Source organism: Squalius cephalus, assembly GCF_949319135.1.
Source record: "Squalius cephalus genome assembly, chromosome: 21".
Taxonomy (NCBI): Eukaryota; Metazoa; Chordata; class Actinopteri; order Cypriniformes; family Leuciscidae; genus Squalius; species Squalius cephalus.
In genome coordinates this window covers 16,729,646-16,746,887 of record NC_137142.1, presented here as the reverse complement: position 1 = coordinate 16,746,887, position 17,242 = coordinate 16,729,646, and the positions used below count along the sequence as shown (strand labels likewise).

General features: G+C 41.2%; 2 long non-coding RNA genes across 4 annotated transcripts in view; both read left to right on the top strand.

The window, feature by feature from the left end:
- LOC307149736 overlaps positions 1-17,242 on the top strand; it is a 111,882-nt gene that overhangs the window by 35,285 nt on the left and 59,355 nt on the right. For all 3 annotated transcript variants that reach the window (XR_013819612.1, XR_013819613.1, XR_013819614.1), the window contains exon 3: positions 8,043-8,138. This is a non-coding gene — a long non-coding RNA (uncharacterized lncRNA). The remainder of the gene's footprint in view (positions 1-8,042; positions 8,139-17,242) is intronic.
- On the top strand, positions 9,043-11,883 carry LOC307149787. The gene is made up of 6 exons (XR_013819624.1): positions 9,043-9,538; positions 9,642-9,715; positions 9,814-9,893; positions 10,211-10,285; positions 10,524-10,633; positions 11,511-11,883. It is a non-coding gene; the product is annotated as an uncharacterized lncRNA (long non-coding RNA).

The following is a 17,242-nucleotide window of genomic DNA, read 5'->3' as shown; positions in this document are numbered from 1 at the left end:
GTGATGTTTTGGGTACCTCTGAGACATTAGCCAGAGCATGAGCAGGCATTTGAAAGATGCTACAAGAGATTAAGGATGTTTTTATTTTTCGGATTGTGCTTTACTCTATATACAAACTGATAAACAGGCCAAACAAATACATTATTAAAATAGCACTTAAATATTTATAATCTTTCATTTTGAAACATTCCCTCCACCATATTCTGGTCAAAGACTGCCTATTTATAACCATCTGAGTGACCAATCACAGTTTTATCAGACACAGACTCAGCTTAATTGTCTCTCTCAGGGAGACTAAGAATGCAGCAAGGAGCCAAATATCCATAGGATGCTTTTTAAAATACCATCATATACAAGAATTCATGAATTATAAAACAATAGATACAACAAATAGCAGCTTGCATACATAGAAATACCAACATAGATAGATTTACTAACAGCTTGCCGCAACGCAAACCCTCTTTTGGCATTAAAAAACTGCTGTCAGGATTTACCAAAGACATGCAGTGAAAAATTTGCGCTGAAAAGGCGTGGACAGTTATTTTTGCGGCTGACCTTATTGCATATGTATTTGTATAGTGGTTTCCCTTTCAGATGCAAAATGTATGGGAGGAGAGTATTTAAATTATTTACCATTATTTAACGCCTAGAAAAGCATGTCTTAAAGTCTCCGGTAGTCAATCATTTTATCCCTTGAAACTCATCTTGAATACCAAAATGACATATCTAAATGTTTTTTCCTTGAAAAAAAAAATCTTCAAGCCTTAAAAAAGCTTGAATGTAACTCTACACCCTTGCTTCATATAGTATACGTGGTTTTACGAATTAGCCCCGCAAATTAGCCCCGCCTCCACTCACTCACCAGCTCAGAGATCCACTCGTTGACGATCACACGTTGACGTGATTGGTTACAACAAGGTAGATTGTGACGTCAGAAACACCAGTAATTTCAAAGTGCGTTTTTGAGACTGCCTTTGGTTCACTGCAGTTTTAAGGAGAAAATACTCATCAATGGTGTTGATTTATGAATATGTACATGGTCTGTCTTAAAGGAACACACCGTTTTTTGAAATAGGGGTTATTCACCATCTCCCCTACATTTAGATAGGTGGGCAAACGCATTTTTGTCTCAGTGCATGCATTGTCTTAGTCTGGCAGCTCGGCCGCTAGCTTAGCTTAGCATAATGAATGGAATCCTTTGTTGCCGGATAGCATGTCGTGAGTAAAAGTGATAATAAAAATAAAAACCTGATTACTTCTTGTGGCCTGCGTATTCACAACGAGTACAAATAGCAATGCATAATTAGATGAGATGAGAACGACTGACATCTCGCTCTTTTCTTACATATTACATGAACTGAGAATATTTGTTTTTTTTATATAAATGACTTAATTTAAAAGAAAAGAATTCAAGCTTCATGCCTGTGTGTCTGTATGTCACGGTTGTTGAATGCATTGTTTTCTTCTTGTCTCGTGTCATTGTTGTTTATGTGTGAGTGGGCGTTGTCCCGCTCACGTGTCCGTCAGCGCTCCAGCTGATCATCATCATCATCAATCACTGTTCACAGCTGCGATTCATTTCCGTTCCTATATATACTCACACCATTCTCTGTTCCAGTGTCGGATTGTTTGTTTATGTCCTGTGACCTGCCGTGTCTGTTTCCCCGTGGAGTTGCCGTGTCTGTGTTCGCCTTGCCTTGTCTTCCTGCCGTTGTGTTCGTCATCCTTGGGTTCACCGCACTCCAGCACCGGGATTGGGATTCACCACTATCACCGCACCAGCGCACCACAGACCATCTAGTCCCTGCCTGAGTCTGAATCGCCGCCTTCCTGTTCTTTCTGTTGTGTGTACTTTGGAGAATAAATATCACTTTGAGTATCTGCGATTGCTTCCTGTTTATTCTATCATGACAGAACAATCCGACCATTCCATGGAAGCAGCAGGTGGCGCCGCAGCAACGATGGACGACTTTGTTCGTGCAAGTATTCAAAGGATGGACGCTCAGGACCGCCAGCAAGGAGAAGCGGCGCGCGCGATTCAGGCTCTCGTCACGCAGGTGTCCGAGCTGACCCAGCGTTTTCAACAGCTGCAACCTCCCGCTGCGCCAGCCGCACCGCCCGTCCCTCCCACACCACCGATGCCCGCCTCCCAGTCCGAGCCACGCCTCCCGACTCCTGAGCCATACTCTGGTGAGCCTAACTTTTGCCGGCCGTTTTTGACTCGATGCAGCATGCATTTTGCTCTCCAGCCCAGAACCTTTGAGAGAGAGGAATCTAAAGTGGCGTTTGTCCTCACGTTACTGACTGGGAGAGCGGCACTATGGGGGACGGCGGTGTGGGAGAACCAAGAACCATGCTGTTCCTCGTTCCAGGAGCTCTCTCTGGAGATGAGAAGAGTTTTTGACCGCGCGGTTGCGGGGAGAGAGGCTGCCAGGGTCTTGTCTGAACTACGTCAGCGAGAACGATCTGTTTCGGATTATGCCATCGAGTTCAAGACCCTGGCGGCCGAGTGTCGCTGGAACGAGGAAGCGCAGTGGGATAGGTTCCTGCATGGGCTGGCCGACCGCGTCCAGAGGGAGATCTACGCCCTGGACCTGCCCCCCTCACTGAACGGACTCATCGACCTGGCTCTGAGGGTGGACGCCCGATTAGCCCGGGTCGGACCACGCGCTCCACCCAGCCTGCCTCGTGGGGGGGTGGAACATCAATGGTCCAGCGGCATGGACGCGGCCGGTCCCTCCGATCCCGAGCCCATGCAGGTGGGTCGAGCTCGGCTTTCCCGGGAGGAGAGGGAGAGGCGGAGATCCCTTGGCCTTTGCCTGTACTGCGGGGGCGCGGGACATTTCGCTAACAACTGCCCGGTAAAAGGCCAAGCCCGATAGTAAGCATGAGGCTACTATCGGGTGGGATCTCCGCCGAAAAGTCCTCATCTACGTCCACCATCCTCCCGGGAAGACTTAGATGGTCTGGTCACGATCATCACTGCACCGCACTGGTGGACTCCGGGGCTGAAGGTAATTTCATGGATCGCACCTTTGCACTGCAGTTTCAAGTCCCACTCAGAACACTTCCCCAGAGAATCACCGTACATGCACTCAATGGACAGTCACTACCTACCATCTCCCAGGCCACCGAGAACATCACGCTCATCACCTCAGGGAATCATGCAGAGACGATATCATTTTTCATCACGGACTCACATCACACACCCATTGTCCTGGGTCACCCCTGGCTCAATCAACACAACCCCCGCATTGACTGGAAACAAAGATCCATATCAGCCTGGAGCGCTGAGTGTCATAAGTCTTGTCTTGTGTCTGCCTGTTCTGTTGTCTCTGTTCCTGTGTTGCAGGAGGAAGCAGTGGATTTATCAAACGTGCCCGTGGAGTACCGTGACCTGAGGGAAGTGTTCAGTAAGTCAAGGGCTGCTTCTCTTCCTCCGCACCGTCCCTACGACTGTGCTATAGATTTACTGTCAGGTAAGTCTCCGCCTAAAGGCAAGATTTATTCACTCTCGGTTCCGGAGAGGGAGGCTATGGAGAAATATATTTCTGATTCTCTAGCATCCGGGTTCATCCAACCTTCCTCATCTCCAGCGGGGGCGGGGTTCTTTTTTGTGGGGAAGAAGGATGGATCGCTGCGACCTTGTATTGATTACCGGGGGCTGAACAACATCACAGTAAAGAATACTTATCCTTTGCCGTTGATGTCTTCAGCCTTCGAGAGGTTGCAGGGAGCATCCATCTTCACAAAACTGGACTTACGTAATGCTTATCATTTGGTCCGTATCAGGAAGGGGGATGAATGGAAGACTGCCTTCAACACCCCTAGGGGGCACTTTGAATACTTGGTCATGCCTTTCGGTTTGTCCAACAGTCCCGCAGTCTTCCAAGCGCTCGTTAATTGACGTGCTGCGAGACATGATCGATCAGTTTATTTATGTTTACCTGGATGACATTCTGATCTTTTCCTCGTCTCTCCAGGAACACGTGCAGCACGTCCGACGGGTACTCCAAAGGTTGCTAGAGAATGGGCTTTTTGTCAAGGCGGAGAAATGCGCTTTTCATGCACAGTCGGTCCCTTTCTTAGGACACATCGTGTCGGCTGAGGGTATGCGTATGGATCCTGACAAAGTTAAGGCTGTGGTAGAGTGGCCAAACCCAGATTCCCGTAAGGCCCTACAGAGGTTTCTGGGGTTCGCCAATTTCTACCGGCGTTTTATTCGCAACTTTAGCCAACTAGCCGCACCTCTGACTGCCTTGACCTCCCCCAGAACTGCGTTCAGGTGGTCGGAAGCAGCCGAGACTGCTTTTTCCAACCTCAAGAGCCGCTTTGTTTCGGCTCCCATTTTAATCGCCCCTGATTCCTCACGTCAGTTTGTGGTGGAGGTCGACGCGTCAGAGGTGGGGGTAGGCGCAGTTCTTTCTCAACGCTCACCTTCAGACAACAAGATGCATCCATGTGCGTTTTTATCTCATCGTTTATCACCTGCTGAACAAAATTACGACATTGGCAACAGGGAGTTGTTGGCGGTCAAGCTAGCCTTGGAAGAATGGCGTCATTGGTTAGAGGGGTCCGGGGTACCCTTTATCGTCTGGACGGATCATAAGAATCTGGAGTACATTAGATTCGCCAAGAGGTTGAACTCCAGGCAGGCTCGGTGGGCACTTTTTTTCGGCCGTTTTGATTTTACCCTCTCGTATCGTCCGGGTTCCAAAAACGTCAAACCCGATTCTTTATCGCGTATTTTTGATAGATCCGAACACGCACCTACTCCCGAGCGTATTTTTCCTGAGACCCTAATTATCTCTACGCTCACTTGGGAGGTCGAAGCGAGAGTCAAGAAGGCTCTAGAAGGGGTAACGCCTCCGATCCGGTGCCCATCGAACCGCTTATTTGTGCCGGAGGAACTATGTCCAGACGTTATTCGGTGGGGTCATTGTTCTAGCCTAGCCTGTCATCCAGGAGTTAGTCGCACCCTTTATTTGGTTAAACAACGATTCTGGTGGCCGCTTATGGCTCGCGATGTTCACGATTTTGTTTTGGCTTGCTCAGTTTGTGCTATTGGCAAGTCGTCCAATCGACCCCCAGATGGGTTACTCCAACCGCTGTCGGTGCCTTCGAGACCCTGGTCCCATATCGCACTAGATTTTGTTACCGCCCTCCCACCCTCCCAGGGTAACACGGTAGTTTTAACCGTGGTGGACCGATTCTCGAAGGCAGCCCACTTTGTTCCCTTGCCCAAATTACCTTCAGCCAAGGAGACAGCGGTTGTAGTCGTTAATCACGTCTTTCGGTTACATGGCCTCCCGACAGACGTGGTTTCCGACAGGGGTCCCCAATTTGTGTCCAAATTTTGGCGAGAGTTTTGTAGGTTGCTGGGGGCGACGGTCAGTCTGTCTTCTGGGTTTCACCCCCAGAGCAATGGCCAAACTGAGAGAGCCAACCAAGACCTGGAGAGAACTTTGCGATGTACGGCTGCCAGGAATCCTTCCTCCTGGAGTCAACAACTGCCTATGGTGGAGTACGCCCACAATTCGTTGCCAGTGTCTGCTACGGGCCTATCTCCTTTTGAGTGTAGTATAGGATACCAGCCACCAGTTTTTCCCAGTCTGGAATCCGAAGTCGCGGTCCCCTCTGCTCACGCCTTCGTCCAGAGGTGTCACCACACATGGACAAGAGCCCGTGAGACTCTCCTCCGTGTGCGGGCGCGCACCAAGGCCAAAGCCGATCGCCACCGGTCTAGGCCTCCCGTATACGTCGTCGGTTCCAAAGTGTGGCTTTCTACTAAGAACATTCCGCTCCGCTCCGTATCCAATAAATTGGCTCCTAAATTCATTGGCCCGTTTTCTGTCACCAAAATTGTTAGTCCGGTGGCAGTCCGCCTCAAACTCCCTCCAGTGTACAGGAGAATTCATCCGGTATTCCATGTGTCCAAAATCAAACCCGTTTTTTTTTCCCGTATTAATCCGCCGGCCCCGGTTCCCCCACCGCCGCGTCTCGTAGACGGGGAACCAACCTATTCGGTGCGTCACATTCTGGACTCTAGGCGGAGGGGACGCGGATTCCAGTACCTGGTGGACTGGGAGGGTTACGGTCCGGAGGAGAGAAGTTGGGTTCCGGCTCGTGACATCCTGGATCACTCTCTTATCGATGATTACAATCGACGGGTAAGGGAGTCTGGGAACGCCGTGAGGCGTTCCTAGAGGAGGGGGTACTGTCACGGTTGTTGAATGCATTGTTTTCTTCTTGTCTCGTGTCATTGTTGTTTATGTGTGAGTGGGCGTTGTCCCGCTCACGTGTCCGTCAGCGCTCCAGCTGATCATCATCATCAATCACTGTTCACAGCTGCGATTCATTTCCGTTCCTATATATACTCACACCATTCTCTGTTCCAGTGTCGGATTGTTTGTTTATGTCCTGTGACCTGCCGTGTCTGTTTCCCCGTGGAGTTGTCTGTGTTCGCCTTGCCTTGTCTTCCTGCCGTTGTGTTCGTCATCCTTGGGTTCACCGCACTCCAGCACCGGGATTGGGATTCACCACTATCACCGCACCAGCGCACCACAGACCATCTAGTCCCTGCCTGAGTCTGAATCGCCGCCTTCCTGTTCTTTCTGTTGTGTGTGCTTTGGAGAATAAATATCACTTTGAGTATCTGCGATTGCTTCCTGTTTATTCTATCATGACACTGTATGTCTGTTTGACTGAGTATTCGCTGAGTTATTGTTCATTTTCGGACGCGTTTCAGAATGGACTTCACTGACAGAGAGAAAGCAGAACTCACATCATGTTTATTTTTCTTTATTTGGCAAAAAGCACAACACTTTGTTTTTATTGTGAGTATACACAAAAATAATACACACTTAACAGAATCGATTGATGTATGAAACGTGTTTGTAATATCAAAGTCAACAGAGCAAAATTAATCTCTTTTGAACTGATAAATAAAAAGCGAGCTGGTATCGCCGGCGATACCGCCGACCCCAGGGGGTTAAGACTAGGCGATTTCCTAGGCAGATATTGACTTGGGACTATATTGAGGGGGAAGCACAGGCAAAGCACTGCTATTTGGGCACATAGATATCAGATATCTTGGGTGCAGAGATAGCGGATTTCAGGTGTTGCGTGATATCTCTGCGCCCAAGTAGCAGTGCTTTGCCTGTGCTTCCCCCTCAATATAGTTTAGTTGTGTCCGTATTCCACAGGAGCTTGCTCTTGTTACTTACTGACAACAGAAAAAAAAACAAAAAAACAATCCAGAGCGATTCCTCCTCAGATGCGTGAAATGGTCAGAAAGCACTGTGACCATTCCTTGGACATATAAAGTTGAGTGCTGAAAATCTAGTTGTGTTGTTGTTCAATCTGTTATATAATAAATTATTTTGCTCTTACTTTGGGGGAAATTGTTACAACACCAAATGTCTGATCTCTTTTATGCTCTCTGCAACCTTTCATGGTAACATGAGGTATGGGCCACTGATGCAAAGCAAACATAAGGGGCCTGGTTGCTAGGATACACATGTACAGTCATAAAACAATCTGCCTCTCTTCAAACACTTGATGCTACAATCATTTTTCCCCATTGTGGACTGCACAATGTGTCTTCACAGGTTTCCCTGATTGCAAGAGAATACCGTATGTTACACGTCTGGCAGTGCAGCTCAGTAGTGCCTCATCCTTTTTTAAAATACAATTTTATTTAATTATCCAAGTATATCCAAGTGCTTCTAATGAGAGTAATGTAGAGTTCTCTGTTCGCTCCCCACGACTTGTTCCTTGCAGAGGGCCGACCTGCTCTGATTGCCTGATTAATATGTTTTGAAAGCTGTAATTAAGACAGGGGTCGACATGCACATAATTCTATTATTTGATCTACTGAAGCAACAAATTTCAGAGTTGAGTCACTCTGCTATGAAAGAGGCTTTGAATTTTAAATGGCCATGTTTCAGTGGAGTGGGTTCTTCCTTTTACTTTTTCATTTTCATGGCATAATACCTCACTTTGCTATGCATGCGTTCATTCTTTTTCAATCTTCCCTTTAGGATTCCCACAGTCATGGAAAACCTGGAGATATCAGGAAATGTTTAAATTGCAACATCCAGGCCTGAAGATCGGAGAAAGGAGTCATGGAGAATTTGGTATTACATAAAAAAAAAAAAAATTCCCTCTATTTATGCTCTGCTAGCTAAAATATTTCGCCAGCTGGAAATTTCTAATTATGAGTGAAATAAAAAATATCAATCACACTTTAGATTAGGGTCCAATTCTCACTATCAACTAACTATTAACTATGACTTTTGCCTCAATAAACTCCTAATTACTGCTAATTAATAGTAAGTAAGTTGTTGAGTTTGGGTATTGGGTAGGATTAAGGGATGTATAATATGGTCATGCAGAATAAGAAATTAATAAGTGCTTTATAAGTACTAATAAACAGCCAATATTAATATGCATGCTAATAAGCAACTAGTTAATAGTGAGAATTGGACCCTAAACTAAAGTTTTACCAAAATACGTGTATCCAGTTATCACAAGTGACTGGAAAATTCGTTAGTCAAATTCATTGGTCAAAAAGTTTGGGAGCCTTGATTTCTTTCAACTGAGCTAATGACATGCCTTTATTTGTAGCAACACATACATATAATTGTAGTATTATGTCATATTTTAATCGTTTTTTTTAATAATATATATTTGTATACTGTATTTGTATTATCATATTATTAATATATTTTAATATTTTGCTTTTAAAGCAGGTAACTACTTTTTTTTATGGTTTCCTAGAGGTTATGCAGGATGACGTGCAATACAAATGTATAATGTAATCACCTAATCCATTTTACCAGCTATTTCGATGAACTGTCTAAACATATTTGTATTCTAATATAAATGTCTTAATCTATGTGAAGAAAATTTCTTTTTACTAGCCATTTGTGAAAATGAATGGTCAGTGTGCTGAAGGGTTCTTTCTGATGCAGAATCATTAGGATCTGCTAATATGCAGCAGGATCAGTGGACTGATTGCCTCATCAAATGCAACATTGCCACACTGTAAAAAATGATTGATGCGAAAAGTTGTACAAATGAGGAAATACATGTTGGCTCAACATAATGGTTGTGTCAAAAAAGAAAAAATATGTTTGGTCAATGATTGCATGATTTCCATGACTGTACTACAAAATGTTCATCAAGAGAAAATAAATAATTGTGTTCACAGAACTTTTAACGTTGCACAAAAAATATTATGTTGGCCGAGCAAGAGGGAACAGCGTCAATCGTCTGAGCATGCGCAAAGAAGCGCGACGAAACTTTTTTCACAGACGCCATTTTCTTTGACTCACGATGCAAGGCATACGAGGAGGGAAAACACAGATATTTAGTGTTTTATCGCATTTATATATGCATTTTATAACATTATATTGTTTTATTACAATATGTATGTGCTGTAAATGGCTAAATCGTTCTCAGAAAGGCATTTTCGTTGACGCGCGATGCGGAGCAGACCAGGGTGAGGTTGCTTTTAAACAGAGAAACGACGAAAGTAAGTGTTTTATCTAATTTACAATATGTATTTTATAACATATTGATTTATAGAGAAATTTAAATGCTCTGTGTGCTTAAACGAGCTGAAACCTTTCTCAAAGGCGACATCTTTGACTCAATACGGAGCTGACGACGAGAAGGTTTGCTTGTAACGTTAACAGGGAAAACACCGAAAGTAAGTGTTTTTAACCTAATTTACAACATGTATTTCATGGCATTATATTGTTTTATAACGATATTTATGTGATGTGTGCGCCTAAACCTTTGTCACAGACTAACGTTAGGCCCTGTATCTTCTTTGACTCGTGACGCAGTGCAGACACGGAGTTTGCTTTTAACGGTGAAAACACAGAGTAAGTGTTTTAACTCATTTACAATATGTATTTTATAATGTTATTTTGTTTTATGACAATATTTGTGATGTGCAAATATCATAATGTATTTATCCTCAAACCATATTTTACTTTCGTTTGCCAGCACACCTAACTTATCTTAACTGAAACCTAACGTTAACTGAAACCTAACGTTAACTGAAAAACAAATTTTCTTAGAATGTGTAAGTAATTCTTTAAGATTAAATGTTTATGAAAATGTATTTATCAGATTCAATTTTGGTTGATGTTTGGATATGCTTTCATGTTTAAATGTATTTGCTATTTGTGTTTGCTAGGAGCATTTCCATGCTGCACCAAGTGGTTAAGGCTAACCAGGCTTGGTCTTTAAAGGCTGTGCAGACTAGAACCTGGTGAGGGTCAGATTTTACAGATAACATTTGAGATAATCATGTGCATAAACATTTAAAAAAAGCTTTGTTGCTATTTGGTATAACTAGATTTTTTGTGTTTCATAACAGTCATTTTGAATTTGTCCAGTCAAATTACTTTACAAAAGTTACTTTTCCTTTTCCTTAAATAAAATTAGTTTTCAAACCAATTGTTTTCATGATTTGACAGGTAGATGTTGTCTTGCTTTTTTAATTTTAGACTCAACTGATTGGGAAATCTCTGCCCATCACCTGCCTCCAACATCACAAAGCCACAAGAAGGGAACAAAGATTCTTCCGTCAGCTGACTATTTAGTGAGATTTCTTAAGGTGCGTGTCTAAATTTATTCCTAAAGGGTTAGTTCACCTACAAATGGAAATTATGTCATTACTTACCCTCATCTCGTTCCAAACATGTAAGACTTTCTTTCATCTTTACAACACAAATGAGGATATTTTTAATGAAATCTGAGAGCTTCCTGTCCCTCCATTGACAGTCTACGCAAATACCACGTTCAAGCCCCATAAAGGTGTAAAGGTACATCATTAAAGTACTCCATGCGACTCCAGTGGTTTAACATACATTTTATTAAACTACGCGAGTGCTGTGTTTGCAGCAACAAAACATTTACCACTTAATTTAGAAAATATAAATTTCCAACATGCGTTCATGAGAACATTACGAGTTGTGCATGTTGTTGATGCGAAAGCAGATGTTGTTAAGTGAGCGTGCATCGAAGATTAATAATTAGTACATAAAGTTAAGTTTTTTGTTGTTGTTTTTTTGTGCAAACAAAGCACTCTTGTTGCTTCATAAAAAAAAAATTGAGGTTAAACCACTTGAGTCACATGATTACTTATGATTTCCTTTATACCTTTCTGTGGCTTTGGAAGTGATAGTTGAATAGGCTGTCGATGAAGGGACAGAAAAAATATCATCATTAAGTGTTCCAAAGATGAGCAAAACTCTTACTGGTTTGGAACAACATAAGGGTGAATAATTAATGACAGAATTTATATTTTTGGATGAATTAAGTCTTTAATTTACTTGGAAATCAGTAAATTCAAGTCTTAATCTAACCAAAATAGTTTATTGTTTGAGTCACGAAAGTCTAAGATGATTGAACTTTTTCCACCATAAACTTGCTGTATTTATAAAACACAAATATTAATTGTAAATGGTCTGGTTTTGTGTTGTCTACTCTAGGGAACCAGCACTACAGGATTTTTCGAGAAAGTTGGATCTGCACAGCCTTTCCTTCTCTGTGAAACAACTATGCACTGAACTTTACTGTTAGCAATTGGACACAACTGATCCACTCGTATCCTGCAACTGTTTTTCATCTGTTGAATGTTGTTGCTGTACTGTTGCAAAGTCGAAGGTATTGACTCAACTTCACTGACACAGGACTTACATTCACTGACATGTACAGGACTTGAAGTATTAGAGATAACAGACCATTTGATGAGCAGCTTTCACATAATTCTGATGGCAGAAATGTCTATATTTTGCCTTCATTTATTTTAAAAGTTAACCTATGATGTAAAGGGACTTGTTTGTTAATAAAAACTAGTTTGTTAAAACAACTGTTTGCATTTTGCCTTTATTTTTAACATTACAATGAACAGAATTCTACTATGATCCCAGACTAAGGTTACATTTTAACTTTCTGGATTGTTTTGATGTGCATTCATTGTTATCAATAGGTTAAATGCTTTGCTTTTATTTCTGAAAAGATTCCTTTTGTCAAAAAGCACATCTCATAAATACAAACTCAATTTGAGTCAAATTTAACACTCCTGAAATGTATATATGACTCCCTCCATTTTGGAGTTAAAATAACACTTTTGAAAGTGTGAAATATGCACATTACTAACGGAATACATTTTAACACTGTAAGTGTAAGTTACTGAGTTTCATTTTGTAAAGCAGATATTTGTTTTTCCAGTACAGCTATTGACTAAGAGTGATATGCCATGCTATTTTATTAGCATGACAGACAAGTTCATATGGATTTAAATAAATACATAAAATGTACTTTATCAGAGCATAGTGTGTTATTTATTTGAAATAACGAAAAATAGATTTTTTGACCAACATTAATGAAAAATAGACTTTTTGGCCAACATGAAATATTTAATTAATACAACATTTTATTTCAATTTGAGTCTGCTTGTTGGCCCAACAAGCTATGTTTAGTCAACAGAAAATATTTAATTGACACAACATTCTATTTCAAGCTCAGTCTACATGCAGGGGTAGTCAGCACAACACAAAGAAGTTGGTTTCTGCAACTTAAATTGGGCCAACTAAAAATTTTAGGTGCAACGGGTCACTAGAAATTTTTATGTTGGAGAGGCATATTTTTTTTTACAGTGCAACTGTTGTTCCGCATGACGGGCAATTGTTTTGATGGAGGTCTGAATCCCACTTGCAAAAATAAAGATCTATTTTGATGGCAATCGGCATAGGGCTGTAATGGGAGCTGAAGCACGTAAACAGAACCGAGACTTGCTGTCAGGTGCAGCTGGAGGAAAGACATTTGCTCCCATCTGAGGCCAGGGGCTGAATTTCAATGTGAAACTCGTTGGTTCTGGATGAGTTTAGTTGTTATTGCGTATACGGGCTTTAATGTGCTCACAACACCTGTTGTCGTATCTGTTACCCATTTTGTCACTACATTTTACGTTTGTTTATTGATGTCTGGCAAACTTACACATTTGGTGAATATTTCTAATTTAAATATGTCTCGTAACTTCATTTGGATGAAGGGTCTGTTAGATTGAGATGAAAATTATAAACAAATCAATACAATTTTGCACCATATGGCATTGTTTTCTAACAAAAGTGGGTTTATGAATTCAATCGTCATACATTGAGGACCCTATTTTAACAATCTAAGCGCATGGTCTAAAGCGCACGTGCAGTTAGGGCATGTCCGAATCCACTTTTGCTAGTTTAACGACAGGGAAAAATGGCCGGCGCGCCCGGCGCATGGTCTAAAAGGGTTGTCCCTATTCTCTTAAGGTGATGATACACAGGGCAACTTTTTGGGCAATGTTGCTGGGCAATGTTGCCATTAACGGGCAACCAGATGAGACACAGGGCCCACGACCGATCTAAATTATCCAGATATAAATGTATTGCCCATTTTCAATGGGAAAGTGCCCAAGCAAAAACCGTTCTGCAAGATTGCCCAGCAACATTGCTCAAAAAGTTGCCCTGTGTATCATCACCTTTAATGAGTAATGGGTGTGTTTTGGGCTTTACGCGCAATAAACCAATCAGAGTCTCATCTCCCTATCTCTTTAAATGCCAGTTGCGCTCGTGCCATGGCGGATTCGCTATTTACATGGCAGATTTTGCAAGCGGAAAGACTGAACGATTCTCTAGCGAGGAAACGGATCTGTTCGTGCGCGAGCTTAAAGCGCACAAGCATACCATCTATGGGACAAGCCGGATTCCACCATATCTTTATGTACTCAATAATATTTTACATTGTAGTTCTTTTTATTTTTAATATTTGGCATGTTTGTGTGCTGCTGTGCATCCCTGTGTGTGTAATAAGCAGAGTGTACATGCGTTGTGGACCCGCCTAGGCTCATATTACTAATGCGCCCTTTAAATAACAAAAAAAAATACTACAGCATTTGCTGGTCTGAAAATGAGGTGTGTTCGGGTGCATTGTTGGTGCGTTGCTATTTTGCGCCAACTGAAATAGACTTCGCCATTGACCAACAAAAACCTGGTCTAAAGTCAATGGCGCAGTCTATTTCAGTTGCCTCAAAATAGCAACGCACTAACAATGCGCCCGAACACACCTCGTTTTCAGACCAGCAAATGCATTTGCTATTTAAAGGAGAACTCCGGTCAATTTTAACATTGAGCTCATTTTTTTGTAAATTTGGAGTGCTGTCAGTACAGAGAACAACACAAAAATCGGTGTTGCCTACACCATGTTATCCTCTTTTTAAAATTGCACCCTGTTGACTTCAATGGGGCAAGTTTTAAACCTGCTTTTAGCCTCTTAACATCCTTGATGTGTCATTACAAGTGCACAGCCATGTGAGTGATTCCTTCAGAGTGAACACGGTGAATCTGACTGCAGTAGATGTGAAAGATATGAATAAAAATGATAATAATTCAGCTAGCGCACATACCTGTATTTATTTCCTGTTTTCGGTCGAAGTCCACAGTAGTTGATTGTCGAGTTCACGCGCGTGATCATAGGTAACTAACTAACTGCGCGAACTCGACAATCGACTACTGTGGACTTCGACCGAAAACAGGAAATAAATACAGGTATGTGCGCTAGCTGAATTATTATCATTTTTATTCATATCTTTCACATCTACTGCAGTCAGATTCACCCGTGTTCACTCTGAAGGAATCACTCACATGGCTGGGCACTTGTAATGACACATCAAGGATGTTAAGAGGCTAAAAGCAGGTTTAAAACTTGCCCCATTGAAGTCAACAGGGTGCAAATTTTTAAAAGAGGATAACATGGTGTAGGCAACACCGATTTTTGTCGTTGTTCTCTGTACTGACAGCACTCCAAATTTACAAAAAAATGAGCTCAATGTTAAAATTGACCGGAGTTCTCCTTTAAACAACATGGCGCAGGACGTGAAAATGATAATTGTGTCGGGCTGAAACTAGTAAAAAACACTTGTGTGTCACACTTTAGAAACCATTTAATTCGGATATACATCATAGCATAAAAGAAAATACGATCACAACTTTCATTTCATGCCAAAGTTAAGTTAATTTTTTACATGACAAAGCTTCTTTTTTTTTTTAGTGTAGGACAGTGAAAATGTCTAAAATCTGAACTACTGGCCAAAAAGTCATTTTTGTTGAAACTTGTCCAATTTAATCATTTAAAAGATTTACTGCTAGCCAGCACAGCCTGCTATTTCTGTCAAATCTAAGATATACTCTATGTCCAGGACTCACATAATCACTGACTTTGTAAACCCACCTACCCAACCACCATTAACTACAAAGGTACAGAGAATGAAACATGTTTCATCCAGGTCAATTATGAGCACGAGAGCACCCCGCAGTTACATAACAGCTGAAACAAAGCAGCATGTCACGTTTTCCAGCCTCGTTTGAGAGAGTTCCTCACACTAATGATCTCTACAGATGTGTCAAAGCCAGCGGTGGGGGGCATCATCTCTGTGGTAAATAATGGCCAATTACCCAGCTCAATTAAGCTCGCTCGTTTCTTTTGTGCGTGTTCAGAGGCCACATCTGTACAACTGCATTTCGGTTTAGTGGTTCAACACTGGAGCTCTGCTGCTCAAAATCCTGGGGAGATAAACATGGGTCATATGTGTGTGTGAACTGAAAGAAGACATAACAGTATGCGACTGACAGATAAAAAAACAGACAAACTTTATGCCGGCTTGTATTCTCATCCCAGGTGTGCAAGAAAATAGAGCAGCCTGATGAAAATAGGTCACTGTCTTTTTTTCTTCTCATGCTGATACTGGTCTATTGTAAATGTTTTTTAAAAAAAAAATTTTTATGGACAGAGAAAATACATAGTGCCTCTGAAATCATGATCAGAGATTTTGAGCCACATTTTAATATTAATTACCATACGATAAGAAATTGAAATCAGTAAAGAATCTTTAGGTTTGTTTAATTTTATGTTCTGGTTTGTTGTCAGCTTTACCGAACATTTAGCAAAACATTGCATTTTCATGAATTTTTCTGCTTTTATAGATGTTGTGCAGTTCAAACACCAAGTATCTATGGTGCATCTCTTGCAGAGTGCTGAGAGTGTGATGCTTTAGATAAAGGTGCCATACTTACTCCCAGAGGATTTGATCCTTGGTTAAATTGAGCTGCACCAGATATCTGCAGAAGACCGCCTGTATTTCTCTTTTTATCCAGGAGGAGAACAAGAAAATAGACATATAAGTACTTAGACATGTTTTTCCTTTTCGAAATGGTTCATGTAATGGTTGTGTGTTTGCGTTTCATGCTTTATTCATTTCAACAGTACGGTCTAATTGAGCTTAAATGTCATGCTGCCTGAAATATATTAATTATAATTAGTGGTCAGTCGATATGCATTTTTTAATTGGCTATATATATAACTAATAAACACATGCAAAAACAAGAGCGATAACTAAGCTAAATATAAATAACTGATTGTTGAGTGTCTGCTTTTTTCTGTGAGCATTTTTTATGCAGTTTTTTTTTTTTTTTTGCACAGTAAAATAAAACCAGTAGTATTTTGCCAGATAAATAGCTAAACCAAGTTTAGTGTTTTGTTATTCCTTCATATTTAAAATAGTTAAAACAGTATTTAAAATATATTTCCTCAAATGTTGATGGAATTGTAGATGGATTATAGGATCATAAAGAACAAATATCCCCTTCGGATATCACTTTTGGCAACTACTATATTTTATTTAGTTTATCAGTTTATGTTTATATCCTTTAACGTTTCCCATTAAGTACATCAAACAAATACACACATCATAACATATTTGTAATATCTGTATATTTAAAAAAAATAATCTTGTTTTTTCTTGTATTTACTTCAATTTTATTTATATGAAAAACTGAATGTCAGCTGATCATTGTGATAATTGTAATATTTAGAATATAAAGTTGACATTTTGTGCTGTCATAAAGTATAAACTTAGTTATGCTATTTTACAGTCCATATAAGAACATTATGAGCCCATGTGATTTACTTTTTGTGCTACTACATGAATAAGTAGCACAAAGGGACATGAAGGGACCAACCCTCTTGTGAGTTTCTCTGACTGATTGCCCGCAGTCCTGCTGCGTAAAATGGAGACACATCATGTGACTATAAGCACACAGGTTGAGTGTGTTTTATATGAGCATGCAGCCTATTAGGCATATGTCATAACACATCCATACACGCACAGCTGTTAAGGTATCATGAA